The sequence below is a fragment of the Mus musculus genome, chromosome 14 (assembly GCF_000001635.26).
Source record: "Mus musculus strain C57BL/6J chromosome 14, GRCm38.p6 C57BL/6J".
Classification (NCBI taxonomy): Eukaryota; Metazoa; Chordata; class Mammalia; order Rodentia; family Muridae; genus Mus; species Mus musculus.
Genome location: NC_000080.6, coordinates 64,584,118 through 64,602,444, shown reverse-complemented (window position 1 = coordinate 64,602,444; position 18,327 = coordinate 64,584,118). Strand labels below are relative to the sequence as shown.

At 49.5% G+C, this 18,327-nt stretch overlaps 1 long non-coding RNA gene and 2 other non-coding genes across 3 annotated transcripts; all 3 read right to left on the bottom strand.

The window, feature by feature from the left end:
• Window positions 1-8,483: 8,483 nt before the first annotated feature.
• Mir124a-1hg (Mir124-1 host gene (non-protein coding)) lies at window positions 8,484-14,330 on the bottom strand. The gene is made up of 4 exons (NR_040709.1): window positions 14,291-14,330; window positions 13,478-13,668; window positions 12,486-12,604; window positions 8,484-12,172 (listed from the first exon to the last, which is right to left on the bottom strand). It is a non-coding gene; the product is annotated as a Mir124-1 host gene (non-protein coding) (long non-coding RNA).
• Window positions 11,174-11,260, bottom strand: Mir3078 (microRNA 3078). Its single transcript, NR_037239.1, has one exon. It is a non-coding gene; the product is annotated as a microRNA 3078 (primary transcript).
• Mir124a-1 (microRNA 124a-1) lies at window positions 11,704-11,788 on the bottom strand. The gene has a single exon (NR_029813.1). It is a non-coding gene; the product is annotated as a microRNA 124a-1 (primary transcript).
• Window positions 14,331-18,327: the final 3,997 nt, after the last annotated feature.

Sequence of the window (18,327 nt, the reverse complement as noted above, 5' to 3'; positions counted from 1 at the left end):
GCTATAATATCAGAGGTAGAGGCAGGAGGATCATAAATTCAAAGTCATCTGTGGTGGTTTGAATGAAAATGGCCCCTGTAAGCCCATAGGGAGTGGCACTATTAGGAGGTGTAACCTTCCTAAAGAAAGTGTGATACTGGGGGGGTGGGGGTGGTGGGCTTTGAGGTCTCAGATGACCAAGCCACTCCCAGTGTCACTCTTTCTTCCTGCTACCTGCCAACCCAGACATAGAGTTCTCAGTTACCCCTCAGTGAGCTCTCAGTTACATCCTGACTGCCACCAGGATGATAATGGACCGAACCTCTGAACTGTAAGCCAGCCCCAGTTTAATACTTTTCTTTAGAAGAGTTGCTGTGGTCATGGTGTCTCTTCACAGCAATAGAACCCTAACCAAGACACCCAGGGTCAGTTACTGTGGCATTGGGACACACCCATCCTCTGATCTAGTCACAGGAAATGTAAACTGGGCCGGTAGCTCCCATTTTTGTCCCCCTGTCTAGGCTGCTTACTTCCAATTTGGGTCCCCCAAGGTCAGGTGTGGAATTTTCTTTTCCTCTTCCATCTTACCCTGGCATCCGGCTCCTCCATTGGACAGCTCCACCCTTCCCTATGTGAGAAAGGAGCAAAGGCAGATGGAGAGTCATTGCTCACATTCCTATCCCTTCACACCTCTCCCTGCAGCTACTGCTCTTCTTCTACAGGTTAGCATTTAACATGGTGGGGGGTGGGGGTGGGAGGGGAGGTGGAGGGGCCGCTACTTAGAATTTTGAACAAATGTCAATCACCAGCGTCAGTAATCTAGCTTTAACATTTCTCCTGAGGTGGGTAAGGCTAATTTAGCTTGTCAGAGGAGGCTCTGTCTACAATTAACCTCTCCACCTCTTTGTCTTTCCCCAGTCTAGTTGCTTTAGCAGGGTTTAATTGGATTAGGGTTAGGGTCTCAGAGATATTCAGATCTGGAACCTTTATTAGCCAAGACAATAGCAAACAGAAGGTATAGGAGGGTCATTAGTTTGATACCTAGCATAGAGGAGGGATTCAAGCCAGAATTAGTGACACATGGGAACAAGGGCTCCCCATGGGAATTTTCTTCAGGTCCCTGATTGCTCATTGACAAGGAGTCCTGGGAGAGGAGAGTCTGCTGCTCTTTTTAATTTTTGTTTCTTCTTTTATAAAGGGGAGAGGAAATTCTGGTGGCTGGCTAGGGATCCAAGCAGTACCGTGAGATGGAACAGTGCAGTATGCAAAGAAACCCATGTTATGTAGTTGGTAGAACATAAACACACACACACACACACACACACACACACACACACACACACACACACAGAGGCACACACATACACACACCACTCCAGCTTTTTAAAAAAATTATTTATTTATTTATTCTTTTATGTATATGAGCATACTGTGGCTGTACAGGTGGTTGTGAACCATCGTGTGGTTGCTGGGAATTGAACTCAGGACTTCTGCTCGCTCCAGCCTCCGCTCACTCTGGCCCTGCTTGCTCTGGCTCAAAGATTTATTAATTATTATATGCTGTCTTTAGACACAGCAGAAGAGGGCATCAGATCTCACTATGGATGATCCCATGTGGTTGCTGGGATTTGAACTCAGGACCTTTGAAAGAGTAGTCAGTGCTCTTAACTGCTGAGCCATCTCTCCAGCCTCCACTCCAGCTTTTGTCAGAAGCTAATTTTGGATGCTGAAGCATACAGGAACTTGGATTCAGGACCAGAAGAAGACATACACAACATTTTGAACACCAGGACTAATCAGGGCCTAGAGGTATAGGTCAGTAAGCCAGTAATCCTAGTTACTCCGAAGGCTGAGAGGCAGGAGGATCATGAGTTCAAAGTCAGCCTTGACTATAGATAGAGTTTTAAGGCTAGCCTGGGGGGTTTAGTGAGATCCTGTCTCAAAAAGAAAGAAAGAAAGAGAGAGAGAGAGAGAGAGAGGAGGAAAGTGGAAAAAAGGAGGGAGTTTCTGTAGTGTATTTGTTATCATGTTTGCCTCACAAATGAAAAGTGCCCCCTTATTGAACCAGGTGGAAACTGCATTAGTGTCTCTTTGGCCTGGCATGGTGATACAAACCGTTAATCCCAGCACCCAGGAGGCAGAGACAGGTAGTTCTCTGTGAGTTTGAGGCCAGCCTAGTCTACATAAAATCATTTAAGTAATGTGTTTGGAAGGTGACCTCCACATAGTTTATGTAGAATAATTTAAGTAATGCATTTGGAAAGTGCTATCCACGTGTAGCGCAGTCTTTTATGCTGCCTTGCAGGGTCTTTGCTTCTTAATAAGTTGGGAATGGGGAGGGTGGGGGGCAGGCAGGCCAATCCTAATAGGTTTCTGAGAGGCCCTGGGATCGCATTAAGTAATTTTCCTAGCTGTGCTCGAAGGCTGCCTTGGATGGATCTTAGTCAACAGTGTGAAGGGTGATTCAGAAATTGGATCCGACAGGCCTGACAGGCTGGGACTCAGCTGGCAGAGACCTGCCTCTGCCACTTCCCATGCTGGGCTATTGCCATTGGTGAATATTCTACTCCAGTAGGAGCCCCAGGTAGAGGGGAAGATGGGAAGGGGACGGGGAGAGATAAGTGATTCTTTGTAGGACAAACTTTTCTATGACTGGGATCCCAGTTATTCACTACAAAATCCCAGTATCCTCTGCTTCTTGCTCTAAAGACTTGCTCCTGGGTCTGGCCTTGTCATGGCCTGAAATTCTGATGTATTGTGTGTCTGGAACACAGGGTGGACTTATTCTGCTTGGACAGTCAGGGAGACAAAGGGGCTCGGGTTCAGTCAAGGAGGTGTTAGCAGAGGAGAAGAGGGGGAAACGGAGCCAACAGGGCAAAGTACCAGAGTTGAATTCTCCTCAACTACTCATGGCCTATCTTGGGCTGGTAGGGTGAAGTAGGCTTTCAGGGTCACACGGTCTCTTATTTATCAATTACCTGTACTTGCTTCATGGAGGTAATGCAAACAGAATTCACAGTTATGCAAAATAACAGGAAAGGGCTGGCTTTGTACCTTCAAAGTCACAGCAGCCTTAATCTAGAGGAGAGTCTAGCCGCCATGGAGACAAAATCATGGGAGTTTGTGTTAAAGGCCTGGGGGCTCCTACCTGCCTATCAGTGACTTTAAGGGACTGAATACCTAGCACAGGGGAGGGCATTGAAGATGCAGAGGAATAAAACAAAGTACAAGTTTGGATGCCACGAGGAAAGTTTGTGTGGCAACTTTTAAAGAGATTATTTATTTTGATTTTATGTGTGTGAGTGTTCAGTCTACGTGCATGCACATGCATCACATGTGTGAAGTGCCCATGGAGGCTAGAGTGTTGTATCTCAGCAATGGGGATTGCTCGTGATTGTTAATCACCATGTGGGTGGAGGGAGTTGAACACAGATCCTCTTTAAGAGCAGTCAGTACTCTTAATGACTGAGCCTCTAATGGCTTTAAATTTTTATATTAAAGTGAAAAGAGGGAACCACTGCAGTTACAGTTCCATCGGCAAAAACCTCTTCTAGGCTGAAAAATATCATTGACAAAATGAAGAGACTTCCAGCAATTCACAGGGTCGTGTGAATAGTCTGCCCTGGAGGCTTCCTTTTTCTTAACGCTTACATGATTTTTATCTGTATAAGTGTTTTGCTTGCATGCACGTCTGTGCCCTGTTTGGGTGCCTGTGCTCATAGAAGCCAGAAGAGGTTGTTGATCCTCAGGAGTTGTGAACACCATGTGGATGCTGGGAATCAAACTGGGGTCCTCTGGAAGAACAGCCAGTGCTCTTAACCACTGAGCCATCTATCAAGCACTTCCGTGCAGATTCCAATGGGTAAGGCCTTGTGTGAGAAATGGACAAGTGAGATTTGAACAGAAAGAAGGTTGTTCTCTGTAGGGAATATGGAAGAATGGGAAAGACAGACAGAACATAGCATCTGGTCTCCTCATCATGCACTGAGTGTTTGACATCACAGCTCCACACACTCGGCCAAGCTGAGGCAAGCTGAGGACATAAAAGAACCAGACATTTTTTTTTTAATTAAAATTATATTTACAAAAGTGTGTGTGTGTGTGTGTTCTTTCTTTTTATCCTCCACCATGTGGGTCCCAAAGATTGAATTCCAGTCAGGATTGAGAAGGGGGAGGGGTGCACTCAACAAGGGAAACCTTTCCTTTACCTGCTGAGCTATGCGCCCAGCCCCAGAAATGTTTTGAAGTCCTTCCTGCCCTAAGAGACCATTCTGTGTAGACTCAGCCTAAGAGGCCCTGTGCATAATTGTAGCCTTTCTGTAGGAAAAGGCGAACAGCTGCTGCTGGTTTAATGACATCCAATTTGGGTGGTATTTATTGAGCCTATGTGTAAGGGACTTCTTCACAATGTCCCAGCTTTCCCCCCCCCGCCCCCCAACACTCACCACCCACTCCCCCCACTATGAAAACTCTAATCACAGGATTCCCAGGCCGTGGAAGCTTCCAGCCAGCTGCCTCAGAAAAGCCCAATCCTCCAGGTGGCCTGGGAGGAGGCTTCAACTCGTAGGGAGCCACGCGCGGAAGGGTACAAGCTGGCAGGAAGAGTGTTGTTTCCAAATGGGGGAAGAAGGAAGGCAGACAAAGAAGAAATGCGCTGACCTCAGGGAGCCAGTGTTCCTTTTCCTGTTTCCAGAGGTTGATGGGAGTGCCTGCTTCTTCCCGAGGGCCTATGAGCTTGCAGCTCCCATAGAAGCACTCTTTTGGTTTTCTAAGGCTTGTGCCCCTCTCCTACATCGGGTTCCCAAAAGCAGGATCCTGTGATGAAAGTCGACAATGTTCCCAGAGTATTAGTGGGAACCTGGATGAGGGAGGCTGTCCTTCCCATCTTGAACACACCGCCTTCTCCTTTCCCACATTCTCTCCCTGGATGTCCCATGATGTCCTTAGAGCATTCTGAATCTGCGGAGATGTAGTGTCTGCAATGGCTTTGGGTCGGACAGCAGTAGCCAGAGATAGTGGGAAAGTAAGCCGGGAAGTGGGGGATGGGTAGGGGAGGAAGCTTTGGCCAACTTTTGCCTTTTGTGCCCCGCCTCCACCAGACAGGGTCTAACTATGTAGCTCAGTAAGCTGGCCTCAAACTCAAAACCCTCCAGTCTCAAGCCCCTGGAGTAGTACCACAAGCGTGTGCCATCCCATCAGGCTCTATCGTCCCTTCATTTGTCGTAAAAATGATACTTCAAAATGACTTCAGAACCAAGGGGTGACAGCCTATGCCTTCAAACCCAGGATTTGGGAGGTTGGGGGGGGGGGAGTGCGTGGGGCAGATCTAGAGTTTGAGTACAGCTTGGGCTACAAAGTGAAAGAGTGGAGAAAATATAAACGTTTAATTTCTCTCTCTCTCTCTCTCTCTCTCTCTCTCTCTCTCTCTCTCTCTCTCTCTCTCTCTCTCTCTTTGAGATAGGGTCTCTTGTAGCCCAGGCTGCTCTGCTCTCTTCCATTCTCATTTTCTAAGTTCTGGGATTATAGGTGTGCATCACCACACCCAACTCTAAATTTCCTTGTAAAAAGTTTTAGTCAAGCATTGTGGTGCACACCTTTAAGCATAGTGCTCAGGAGGTAGAGGAGTAGAGGCAGGTGTCTCTGTGAGTTCAAGGCCAGCCTGGTCTACATACTAAGTTACAGAACAGAAAGAGATTCTCTCTAATATATATGTGTGTGTGTGTGTTTGTATATATTATATATGAATTCATAGAAATAAATAACTATAATTTGAATAATTATTATTTAATCAAATAAATATTGTTATTTAAGATTTTAGGAGAGCCTTACTATGTAGTTCTGTCTGTCCTGGAACTTTCTATGTTCAGGGCAGATTAACCCTGAACTTACAAAGATCAGCCTGCCTCTGCTTCCTGAGTGCTGGGATTAGGGTGTGCACCATCACATCTGACATAAGTTTCTAATTTCTTCAAAAATAAAGAAATCAAGTGGTGGTGACACAGGCCTTCAGTCCAGCATTCAGGAGGAATCCAGCAGTGGCAGAGGCAGGTAGATTTCTGAGTTCGAGGCCAGCCTGGTTTACAGAATGAGTTCCAGGACAGCCAGGGCTATACAGAGAAACCCTGTGTTGTAAAGCAAACAAACAAATAAGGAAGGAAGGAAGGAAGGAAGGAAGGAAGGAAGGAAGGAAATTGTATACTTCAAGAGCAGACATTTCCCCCAGTGGGGTAAAAGCCTTGAAGAACTAACTCCCCAAGCCCCACGCCCAGCCAGGCTGAAACTACAGAGAGGATGACTGTGCGCACTGCCTCATGTGGGCAGGAGAGAGTTCCAGTGCAAGGCACAGTTGGGCAGAGCCACAGGAGCCAGCAGAGGCAGGAGCAGCGAAGCCTAGGCTATGGGATCCATAATTGGCTAACAAATAACAATGCCAAAATTGGATATTAGCAGCAATTAGTTTCCATAGAAGCGCTGGGGAAAAGAGCTGCAGAAAAGCCCACTGGGCCTCAAACCCAAGCAATCTGAAATTAAACTAGTGTCTCAATTAAATGGGAATAAATATTGCCACAGGAATCTAGGTTTGTGTGGGAGGGGACTGAAGAGGAGACCCCTGTGACTCTCAGGGCCACTCTCCTGCCTGTGGGTAAGCTTTTGCAGGCCCAGCCTGGTCAGTTGACTTCTAGGCCTGACATATGACCTTGGCCGACCCAGAAGCTAATGCAAGACCTTGTAGCAGAGTCTCAAGGCTATTTCAGTTATCTGGCTTGTTGACCCCTAGGAGGGCTGCTCACCTCATTAACAGAGCCTAGGTAGGTGCAACAAATGAGGAACATTAGGAATTTCACTCTTTGCATAAACAGAAACCCTGTTCTGTCCCTGCAGGGTAGTTTGAGATGATTGGAATTCTCTCCTCTCTGGCTCAGTTCAGTGGCTCCATCCCAGTGGCAGTGATCTGGGACCAGCGCCGCTACCGGCGTCGCCTAGGAAGCGGGTTCTTCAGGCATAGGATTTGTGTTGTGTTTTACCCTATTTAGAGTGTTGGGTGGGGAAGGGCTGTGTAAGGGGGTTCAGGAATGTGGGGGAAGATGCCTCAGCCTTGACCCCCATCATCTTGTGTACCAAGGGTGGAGTAGGTTGGGGGTGGGGTTATGAAAAAACCATTCTTTCCTCCCGGGGAAAATGGGGGGGGGGGGATAGTTTTACTGGAGCGCCCTGCTGGTGCAAGCAACTGACTACAAAGTAGCTTTTCTTGATAGGGTCCTCCCTTCCTCCCCACTTCCTCCCCTTAGCTACAGTCACCTCTAGGCAGCACAGCCAGACCACTGAGAGACAGGCTGATTGTAAAGAACAGGCTGGCCTTGGGCAAGGCCTGCAGCTCAGAAGCAGGGTGGGGTGGGGTAGGGTGGGGTGGTGATGGCCGCCTAGTCTGGGAGTGGCAAAGGAGACAATTTAGTTGAGGTCATGGGTTTTCTATAGTCTATTCTTTGAAGGTATATGCACTTTTCCTGATCCTGTCCTGGATTTTGTAACCACCCTGAGGGTGGGCTGGCTTCAGAATGAAATTGAGGGTGTCCCATGGATGGGAGTTGAAAGTGGGGAGGGGGGCAATGTGCGGACTCAGGGAACTGCCTCTGCAGTTGGTTGACCTGAGTGGAAATTAGGATTTCGGCTTCGAGTGCATCTTGGAAGGGGATTGAAATAAACCCACTTCTTTGTGAACCTCAGATCGGCCAGTGTTTAAAACAAACAAACAAGCAAACAAACAAACAAACAAAAAATGGGGGACAACTCAAATCTCCAGGGTTCCAAATCTGCATGATTTGGGAAGAGGGTCACAGAAAATTTGGGAGCAAAAAAAGATGAAAACGGTACCGGTTCGAGTATATGTCTCTATGCACCCGGAGCAGAAGAGAAGAGAGCAAGCCTGCTCTTAGAAGCAGTATGATTTGGGCCTCAGCAGCACTAGGCTATCACAGAACCGGCATATTGGAGGCTGGCGAGGTAGGCCGCCTTGAAAAACTGCAGCAAGAAGCTTCAAAATGCAGTCCTCTTGCCTCCCGGGTCCCAGGTCTTGCAATTTTATCATACGTTTAAGCAGCAAAGAGATTTGATTTGAATTTAAAATGACCCTAGCCCCAGTAAAATCTCCTAATGACCCTGGAATTTCTTTGGGGGCTTCTGCGGCTATGACCCCAGGCAGGCCCTTGTTGTTGGGTCATGTTTCCATTTTAAGGCTTAGGAGAAAAATGAAGAGATGGACCTCTCTGACCTGGAAATTTCCTTGTTTTCCAGAAGGTCTGCTGCCCTGCCCCCACCTAAATTTGGGACTTCAAAATCTCTAGGCACAAAGACTGCTTCCAACAAATTCAGCTTAAAAGTCTCCCCCTTCCACTTGCCATCCCCCACACCACGTTTGCTCATGTGGTGCAATTAAATATTAAAAATCTGAATCAATTTGGCTAGGACGTGGCAAAAATACCCAATGAAAGAACTATAGATGGGTCTTGAAAGAAAAAAAAAGATCTTTATTAGGTACCATAATTCTCAACACTGCTGTTGATATCTTCAGTGTGAATCAGCCCGCCAAGCCACACACACACACACACACACACACACACACACACACTACAGTCTGCCCATGTTGACTCATGGGCTCAGAAACCACCCACAGAGTGGCTGAGGAAGGGGAGGCTCCATCTGTCCCAGGCAGGAATTCTGCAGCTGCCCCCAGACGGCACTCTAAGGTTGGAATGGGGGTGGGTATTATGTAAGTTCAATAGTGGGAGAGAAAATTTCCTTGTAGAGCTGGTGTGGATGGGTGCACTTGCTTTTGTGGTCAAGTGCCTTCCACATTAGTGATGGATACGGTTGTGTGAGAAAAATCTATGGCTTAATACGTGTGCTCGGAGATCTATTAGCTGGGGACACACCCCTCCCCACATATTAGTCTCCCACTGAGACAGATCTGGGCTGTCTCTGACAGGGGAGAGAAACATAGCAATTGTAATTAGTCCTTTGATACATTACTAAATCTAGTCCAAGTACCGGGTTCCTTAAGAAACACAAGAGATTGTACCCAGTGGGGACTAAGGCAGTAGCGGGTGTGAATAAACCCAAGGGGAAAAAGAAAACATATACAGCCATCAAACTATGGCAGCCTCATCCTACTGTTAGATCGCAAGTTCCTCCCTTCATTTTCGCCATAAGATGTAATTAGAAGGTTCAAATAGGCAGGGGAGATGATGCTGAGAATCCAGGAGGTGCCTTGAGAGAGCAGAAGGCTTCTCTGCATAATTATTGATGGGCAGAGAAGGGCAGCGAATGTAGAGGAAGGAGGTGGCTCAGGCTGACCTTGGCTCTGATTCTTCATTTGGTGGAAACAAAAGGGGTTTGCACTTATACCTGGGGCTGAGCAGGTCATTAGAGTCCTACATACAAACCCCTTCTGGGAAGGGGATCTGGTAGACACATACGAACACTGGTTCACATAGACTGGCCAGTCCAGAACACTCCCACACGCCAATAACACACGAATAATACTTTCTGGAACAAGAGTTTTACGTAAGCAATAAAATAACAATGCACCCCTCCCAACTCAGATCCTCCGTAGCAGATCCCAGGCAGGCCTTATGGATGGTGCCTGCGGTTTGCGCTCTCAGAGCAAAAGCATATTGGGTTTCTACCTAAAAGGACTTTACTTGGGGAAGCATCTGGGGGTTACGTAAGATGAAATATCGGTGAAGGACGAGGGGACATTTGAAAGAATCATGGGGAAGCAATTACTGAGTAGAGGATTGCTAATGGGGATATTTGTGGTCCAGGGGGGTTGGGCCATCATCTGCTTAGGCCATTGCTTGAAGGCAAAATAACATCTCAATGAGCACGGGGGGGGGGGGGCAAATGGGTGTACCCCCAAAATGGTACAGCACACTAGCCGTTCTCTTCTAACCCATTTGTGAAGTGAGGGAGCACCCCAGGAAAGGGCCAATTTTTATTTCAAGGGAGGTAGATTTTCTCGAAGCAATGGCTATGGCGTCTCTTAGGACAGCCATTGTGGCTGGGTCTTTCCCTTTCTGCCTTGAAAGCAGTCTGGCTTGTCCGGTAGGACTCAGCCAGAGACACCCTCAGGGTGTGGGCACTGCAGCTTTCTGCCTGCAAGAGTAAGCAGGCGGTGGCTTATTTCTGCAGAGCGGGAGAAGGTTCTGGGAATGCCTAGGTGGAATGTGGTAAATTGAAGCTCAGCCTGGCTAGCTCTAACATTCTCTTCTGTGAGGAAATTTAGAAGTTGAAATCATCGTAAAGAAGGACACATAGTAGATACTCAAGAAATAATGAATACTCTTGAGGAAACTAGGCCAGAGAGGTACTGATCTATGATATACCCTCAAATACTAATTTACTAGACTAGATGAGGCTGAGGCTTTTTGAGACAAGAGTCCTCCATTAACTTCAACGGATGCTCTTTTAGACCCTGATTACTGTGTTAGGAATCAGATTAAACTCCTAAACATCCTTCATGGGCTTGGCCTTGCAAAGGCAGGCCTCTGGCATGACAGCAGGGGGGAGGGCTACAGCCTGCTTCCTGGGGGTGGGTTGTGGGGGGGGGGAGGAGGCCAGCTCTTGGCCTCCTTTCCCTCCCTCTGCTGCTGGGTCCTGCCCCTCCTCCATTTACTCCACCTGAAAATTAATGAGTTTAGGTCGGCCACCAGGCCATCATCCATCCACTGCAGGTTGGCGGAACACTGAGATGGAGACGGGATGGAACTGTGTCGGGGGCCTCCAGGACCAGCTGCTGCTGTTGGGGGCTGATTTGGGAAGCAGGTGCTTCAGGATGAGGGAGGATTAACCCTTTCTGTTCCTGGACAGCCTGCTTCAAAACAGACTTTCCTTAGGCCTCCACCTTACTCATGCTGATTTTCCTTCTGTCTTGGGGTTTTAAGAGCGATGGGGAGAGGCCCACACTCTGGGGGCTGGGGGTGGGCTGCGCCTCCTTTTCCTGTAGCTTCTGGATTTCTGCCTGAAACTTCAGCCACAGCCCCAAGGAGGCTGGGAGGCCCTGCTTTAGAGCAGTGGGCTAGCTGTCAGTTTTGATGGAGTCTGTGCGCTGTCCATGAACAAATTTGCCGATCGCCTTCGCTCACTCCAGAGATCTGTTTAAGCTTGTCAAATGCCCACAGCTCTCCACCAACGGGTGACAAACAGCTTCCCCTAAAGACTACCCCAGCAACCCCAAGCACAATACAAGGTAGCTGCAGTCTAGGCTTTGGGGCAGTCTGCCAGTCGCATGGGTACTTGGTTATTATTATTTGTTTAAGGGTAATAAATTGAAATCCGGAACTAAGACAGGTAGGGATGAAGGTGTCGGCCTTCTACAATGGGCAGGGTCCCAGAGCTGAGGGGCACATTTTACTCTCCAGCCGTCCCCAGGCTATTTTCTGCCGCCGCCGCCGCCGCCGCCACCACCACCACCACCCCCCCGCTTGCATAGATCCGTGTTTCTGTCACAGAATGAGTTGTTTGCTTCCTAGATTCTATTTGCATCTGCACAAACCCCTCTCTGTCGGTAGCTGCACACCTCCCCACCCTAAGGGCTACTTTGCGAGGCACTCAGAAGCCTGCTACCCGTACTGTGGGCGCCTGCAGCTGCAGCGCTGAGATCTGCCCAGGGCGTTGTGCTGGGTCGATCCTTCCGTGGCAGGCCCTCGTGGACCCAAGGTGCTCAGACAGCCCCATTCTTGGCATTCACCGCGTGCCTTAATTGTATGGACATTTAAATCAAGGTCCGCTGTGAACACGGAGAGAGAGGCCTTTCTCCTGAGGAAGGAAGAAGGAAGGAAGGAAAGAAAGAAGGAAGGAAGGAAAGAAAGAAGGAAGGATGGAAAGGAAGGAAGGATGGAAGAGAGGGAGGATGGGAGAAAGGAAGGGAGGAAGAAAGGAAGGAAAGGTGGAAAGAAAGGGAGGGGATGGGGAGAAGATGAGATGAAAAAAATGAGAGATGAGAAAGAAAAAGCTGGCGACGCGTGCGTGTGCGTGCGCACTGACAGCAGGGAGGGTGTGGGGTTGGGGAACGCGATGAGCTAAGGACCACCGCATCCTTCCTACCGCAGCTCCCCCAGTCACAGACAATGAGATAACAGCCACGTCCTCCGTAGGCTCTTTGTTCTCCCGCATCCTTTCGTTTCCAAGCTTTTTCCTGCAAAGGGGAGGGGGGTGGAGGGTTCGGGATGTGGGTGGAAGTGGGAGACGGAGGGGTGCCTCCCCCGTGTTAATTACCCCGACTCCCTCACTCCTCTCCTCGCGCTTCGCCTCCCCTGCAGTTCCAGACAATGAAAAAACATCAACCCCACCTCGCCCCACCGCAGCGAATCCTACCCACCCAGTTCGCTCTCAGCTTCGCCTAGGAAACTGAGGGGGGCCAGGAGGAGGGAGATGACGGAGAGGAAAGGGATGGGAAGCAGGGGCCCAGCTACTGCTGCCTGGGCAGGGCTTGTGACCGCCGCCTTTACCTTGAGTGTAGGGTCCGGGTGTAGCCTGGCCGGGCGTGCCGCAGGGCAGAGCTGCTGCGGTCCCTTACCAGGATCTGTGGGAATCAGCCTTCCGGAACTCTCCTGCTGCGGTCCTCTCGCTTAGGTCCCAAGTGGTGGATGGGAAAAAGGAAAAGAAAAAAAAAATAAATAAATAAGAGCGAGGCCCATCTGGCCCCTCATCAGCCTTGTCAAGTCTTGCATACGCTAAAATGCTAATGACCTAGATAGCTCATGCAAAATGCAGCAGGGAGGGACAGAGAAGGAGGGGGAGCGAAGGGAGAGCGAGAGAGGGAGGAGTGAAGGGAGAGGGAGGGGGAGACAGAGGGAGGAGGGAGACTGGGAGGGGGGAGGGGGAAAAGAGAGAGAGAGAGAGCGCGCACCCCTACATGTTCCCCCACCCCACCCGTCAACCGGTTTTACAGAGGTAAAGGGTGGGTGTAGATTTTAAAAGGTCACCCCTATAGAATGTAGCTGGGTGGGGTGGGGGAGAGATCCCCAAATCCATAGGGACAATAAAATATTATTTTAAGACCCCTCCCTCTCTGCTCTCCATCACTCTGTTTACACACAAGTCCAGTCACCTTATGCATGTACATGTCAATTTCACAAGACTGCTTTCAACAGACACCCACGTTGCCATTCCCTGAACAAACCCACCCAGTGCACCAGAGTGAGGAAGGTGCTTCCTAACCCACAGACCTCCCTCACCTGGTCCATCCCACTCCCTACTAGTGCCTTATCCTTTCAGGCAGTCGTCCCCCCCCCCCCTTTCTCTTTTCTAAGCCTTCCCCATTCTCCTTCCCAATGGCTCAAAAAAGCCAGGTAGAGGGCATAGAGGACAAGTTAAATCTAACTGGATCGGTTCCGTTCAGCTTCCCACCCACCCCACAGGGTTGGGGGACACAGTCTTTACCTAACACTGACCCTTTTAAAGCATGCCACAAAAATCAATAAAATTGAGTCCGAATAACCTCAGAGGTCCGCAGGTCCGGCCGGGTACTGTTGGGCAGCGTTGATCTCTCCAATCGGGGAGCCAGAGTTCCGCGCGTCCCAAGACGCTTTGTCCCGGAACCCCCGCACAATATCCTCATCTTTTTGTTCTCCTTTAAAGGATCCTGGTTGCAGTCCGCCGCGTTTCAGCCAGTCCAAACCAAAGGCGGATCTATTGGAATAAAAAGGGATGGGGATAATATACACGCAGATGGATGCGGGAGAGTAGTGGAGGCTAAAGTCAGCCCCGCAAGCAAGGAGCGGCCTCCCTGGCCAAGCCCCAAGTGCTTCCTCGGCTATTGAAGGGAATTGCTGCTGGCAGGCGCTGATGCTGGCTCCACCTGGCCGGAGGAAAAGCATCCTGGCGATGACCCTGAAAGAATTAAGACACAAAACCAAAAAAAAAAAAAAAAAAAAAAAAAAAAAAACCCCAAACCGAACCAAACCACCAAAACAAAAAAGCAAAAAGCCAGAATCCTCCTCTGGTGAACCAGAGCACGCGTGCAGAAGAAACCGCTCTGCTGGTGGCCGCGGTCGAGGGGGAAGGATGCTAGCGCAGGAGGCGAAGGTTGCAGAGGCTGCACCCTCAGATGAATAATAATAACGCGCTGAGAAGTTGCAGTGCAGCTTGGAAATCCAGCCCTGCGCGTGAACTCGCGTCGAGTGCGGATTGCAGGGGATGGGGGAGAAAGGGGGGGGGGTGAGGAGAGAAGAGAGGGGGAGGGGGTGAGGGGATTGAGAGGAAGACAGAGAGAGGGACGCAGAGAATTTAGTGCCTTTTCTTTTAGTCTTACCAAGAGCTGATCTCCTTCACTGTCCTCGTTGGGTGAGGCCGAGGTCCTTTTTAAAAATTATTATTCCTTTAACGGATTATTCAGCTAAGAGAAGCCACATCTGCTGACAGTTCCGAAAACAAGAGGATTAGGAGTAGGTCCACAGAGCCCGGCCCGCAGCCCCCCCCCCCCCCCTCTGCACCAGCACACGTCACTCTCACTGCCCCCGGGCACCTCCCTCTCCTCGCTCGGTGTTCGGGAGGGTTGTGCCAAGAAAAATGCGGATTTGGGGAAAGTGAGAAGTGGGGGTGCTCTCACGAACGGGAAAGCCAAGGCCGGAGGTGGCGATTCGCACCCCCACACTTACACTCGCTTCCGTTTATCCGTTTAGATCCTGGGAGAAGTGGGTGCTTTCACCGCACCCACACGCGCCGCATCTGCAGTGGTCAGAGCCCTCCGATCCCTTGAAGCCACCCTGGCCGCCCCAGACCCTGCCAAAGTCCTCTGGGTGGACTCGGGGGGCTCAATCCTACCCCTGCCTGAATAGCTTCATGGTCTCCAGTCCTCTTTTTCTCAGTCCCCTCCGTGCAATACCGCCGCTAGCCCACTCCCGGTTTCTTGAGCTTCGGTCAATGGAGTGGGGAGCTCGGGGGCACTTGCACACCTTCTGCTTGTCGTCCTCAGCCCGAATTGCCGGGCTGTAGCTCAGCCAGGCTGGTGAGGATGGAGCTGGGTGCTGCTGCGGTTGTGGTTGCTGTCACTGCGGAGAGCGCGAGGCTGCGGGGCGGTGCGGCGACCCGAGCGCCAGTGCAGCCTCCTCCTCACCCCTCCCTAGGCTGGCGTCTGGGCAGGACAGTGCTGGGGGTGGGAAGACGAATGGCGGAAGGTGGGGGGATGGAGGACCATAGTCTCTTGTCGCCCCCACCAACGCCCCCCCCCCCGCAGTCAAGGTGAAAGTGAAGGAGAGCGGGCGCGCGTGCTCGCGCCTCTAGTTGCGTGCGCGCGCTCCTCCCCTGCCCGCGCCCTCCCGCCCGCCCTCGCCCGCCGGGGCCAGATGGACGTCCGAGATTACAGAGGCACAAAAGTGCGTCTACACGTCCAGCCACCCGTCCTGCGGACGTGGAGAGCCACTTCGGGGAGGCGCCTTTTGTTGTACTTGTGTGGCTGTGTAACTGTTTTTCTTTTCCAAGAGCAGAGTTAGCTGTGGCTTAAAGAAGGACCAAGAATGAATGTCCCCCATAAGAGCGAACCAAAAAGACCTTCCCCCACTCGAGCCCCCGCGCCTGCGATGAGAAATCTGTCTTCCCAAAGGGCTATTGCGGCAGCCGCGAGGCAGCCCCGACCTGCTCACGCAGGCCCATCTGCTTTCCCTACGCCTGCTTTTCTTTGATGACTTAAAAGAAACAAATAAACAAACAAACAAAAAAAACTGAACTGTTTCTTGGGCTATGTTGAATTCAAGACATCTAGACAGGGGAGAACAAACTCGGAAAGCTAAAAGCAGTCTTAAATGTTGTGGCTGTCAATGGCCAGTGCAGAGGGTGGTGGCCGCGGCGCCCACCTAGCCCTGATGGACCTCCGGGGATGCCCCCTGGATGGAAGGCCATTTCTGTTTCTGTCAATTGTTAGGTAAGGACCCCAACAGAAGAACGGCTGTAACAAAACCTCCCCCATGTGCTGTTTTTTGCTTCAACACTGTGTGGCTAGAAGCTTAGGAAATAAGCTGTTTTTGTAAATTTCTAGAATTGAGAATCTTAGGAGGGGTGGGTAAGAACTAGAAAACATCCTTGTGACGGATTTTAATTAAAAAAATGTAACTAGTTGGCAAAGGCCCCTCGCTAGGCAATCTTTCTGGGAGCACTGACCACTTTCATAATAGTCCCCACTAAATCGCTGGTCTCTCTCTGCGGTGACTTGGTCTTACTTACCACCATTTTGATCAAGGTTTTTAGCTTTAGGACTATTCTAATGTTCTGTCTATAAAGCATTCCTCGGCAGACAGTTTCGAACCCCTGCACCAGGAAAGGGTGGGGCTGTGACTTGAGGTCTAGTCGGTTTTGACTGAAGAGCAATGGGACATGGAGGATACTTTCCTGTGCTAGACTGTCAGATAGGCCTAGGGTTTTGTTTAGCTTAAGAACGTTTTTAATGCAATTCTCCTGCGCCGTTGCGGCATTGCGGGACGCTGGCTCTCTCGTCTTGCTGCGTGGGGCGCGCGCGCCGGGGTGGGGGTGGAGTGGGGGAGCGGAGACCTGGTTTTGTAACAGGCTCCGCAGGCCCGAGTGGGAACGCCTTAAATGATGAGCCCAGGGTTAAAAAAGAAAAAGAGAAAGGGAGTGGGGGGTAGATACGGCAGCTGATGCTGAATTAATAGTTAGAGCATACCCCTGGGACTTTCTCCAACCAGGGGGTCAGGAGTCCTTGCCCCTCCCCCAGCCACAGATTTCATATCTGTTTTTAACCAGTCTGAGCGGACGGATGCTGGGCCATTTGTAATGGCTTCTTAAAACCTAAACCCTTGGGCTTAAGGGCTGTCTATGCGCCTGATCAAACTCACCCCAAGTACTAACACGTTAAGAAATTACATTGTAAAACCTCCCCAAATCGGATTGACTGGGCTGTTTGGGGCCCATATGGCTGGACAGCTGGACAGCTCCGCTGAAAAGACACCATTGCCCCACGGATGGGATAAAGCAGGGCTTCCCCAGAGAGCTCAGACATGACCTAAGTATTAGCGTAGCCTGGGGTAAAGACTGAGTTAAATCTCTCTCCCTTCTTGAGGTTAAAATAAAGACAACAGAAATCAAAAGGGGAGTACTTTTGAATTCATTGTGAATGGCGTGCCTCCTGCTGGTCCCACCATAGGAAGGAGAAGGAAGGAAGACTGAGAGGTGCCCTTCAGCTGAGCACATGCATGCGAGTGGGTAAACGGGAGGGGCAGGAGATTGGAAAGAAATATATTATTTGCCAAGCCGTGACATGTGTCAGTGACATTTGTGGTTCCCTGTTCAGAGAAGTAGGGTTCTGACCTCTCTCAGCTGATGCTCCAGTGTTAACCATGAACAGTGTCTGAGTGCAATCTCCACAGTGAGAAGAAAGATGGAAGCCGGGCACACACACACACACACACACACACACACACACACACACACACACGCAGAGAGAGAGAGAGAGAGAGAGAGAGAGAGAGAGAGAAGAGAGAGCCCATTATGAAATGCAGCCGGTTTAATTTTTAATATGATGGCGGAGCCTCTAGCACATTCTTCCCTTGTTGTTAGCATTCAGGAGGAGTCATTTATCCTGTGGCAGAAAATTTTTAAATGGCTTTAAAAAAATGTCCTGAAATAGAATATTCTATCGTCACCTTCTAGTTTTGGAATACAAAACTCTATCCTTAGTGAAATATTCAGACAAATAAGCTAAGTTTGTTCTTACTTATCTACCTGTATTTCTGATACCAGTTTTCTTCAGGCCTTTCCAGTAATGTTGAAGGAGGGAGGGAGGAGAGGAAGAGAGAGAGAGAGAGAGAGAGAGAGAGAGAGAGAGAGAGAGAGAGAGAGAGAGAGAGAGAGAGAATCAAGGTTTATAAAATCATCATTCAAAGTCATCCAACTCTATTTTGGAAGATCGTTTCTACAGTGAGCCTCCCTCGTTTGCAAGGTTTATATCAATTTCAGCAGATTCAGAAGTGTGTGCTTTCTGTGAACGTCAGTTCACATCTTTGGAAATAACTGCAGATACTTCTGCAGTTACCTTGTCTTTCCAAAAACAAAACACAGCAGAAAACAGATTTGGAGGTGGCATTTGGACTGCTAATGATAGAACCTGGGAGCTGCCTGACTCTTCCTGATGCACATGAAAGAAAAAAATCAAGGCCCAGAGAGATGGAAAAAATCCCTTCTAGAACCGCGAGGCTGATTCCTAGTAAAGGACAAAACCTGGGTCATTTTTGTTGTTATTGTTGTCGCATATTTTCTTCTATATCATATTTGTACTTTCATATTTTTCTTATGATTTTTTTTTGCCAAATAAAGGAAGTAAGTAGCTTAGGGTAACAT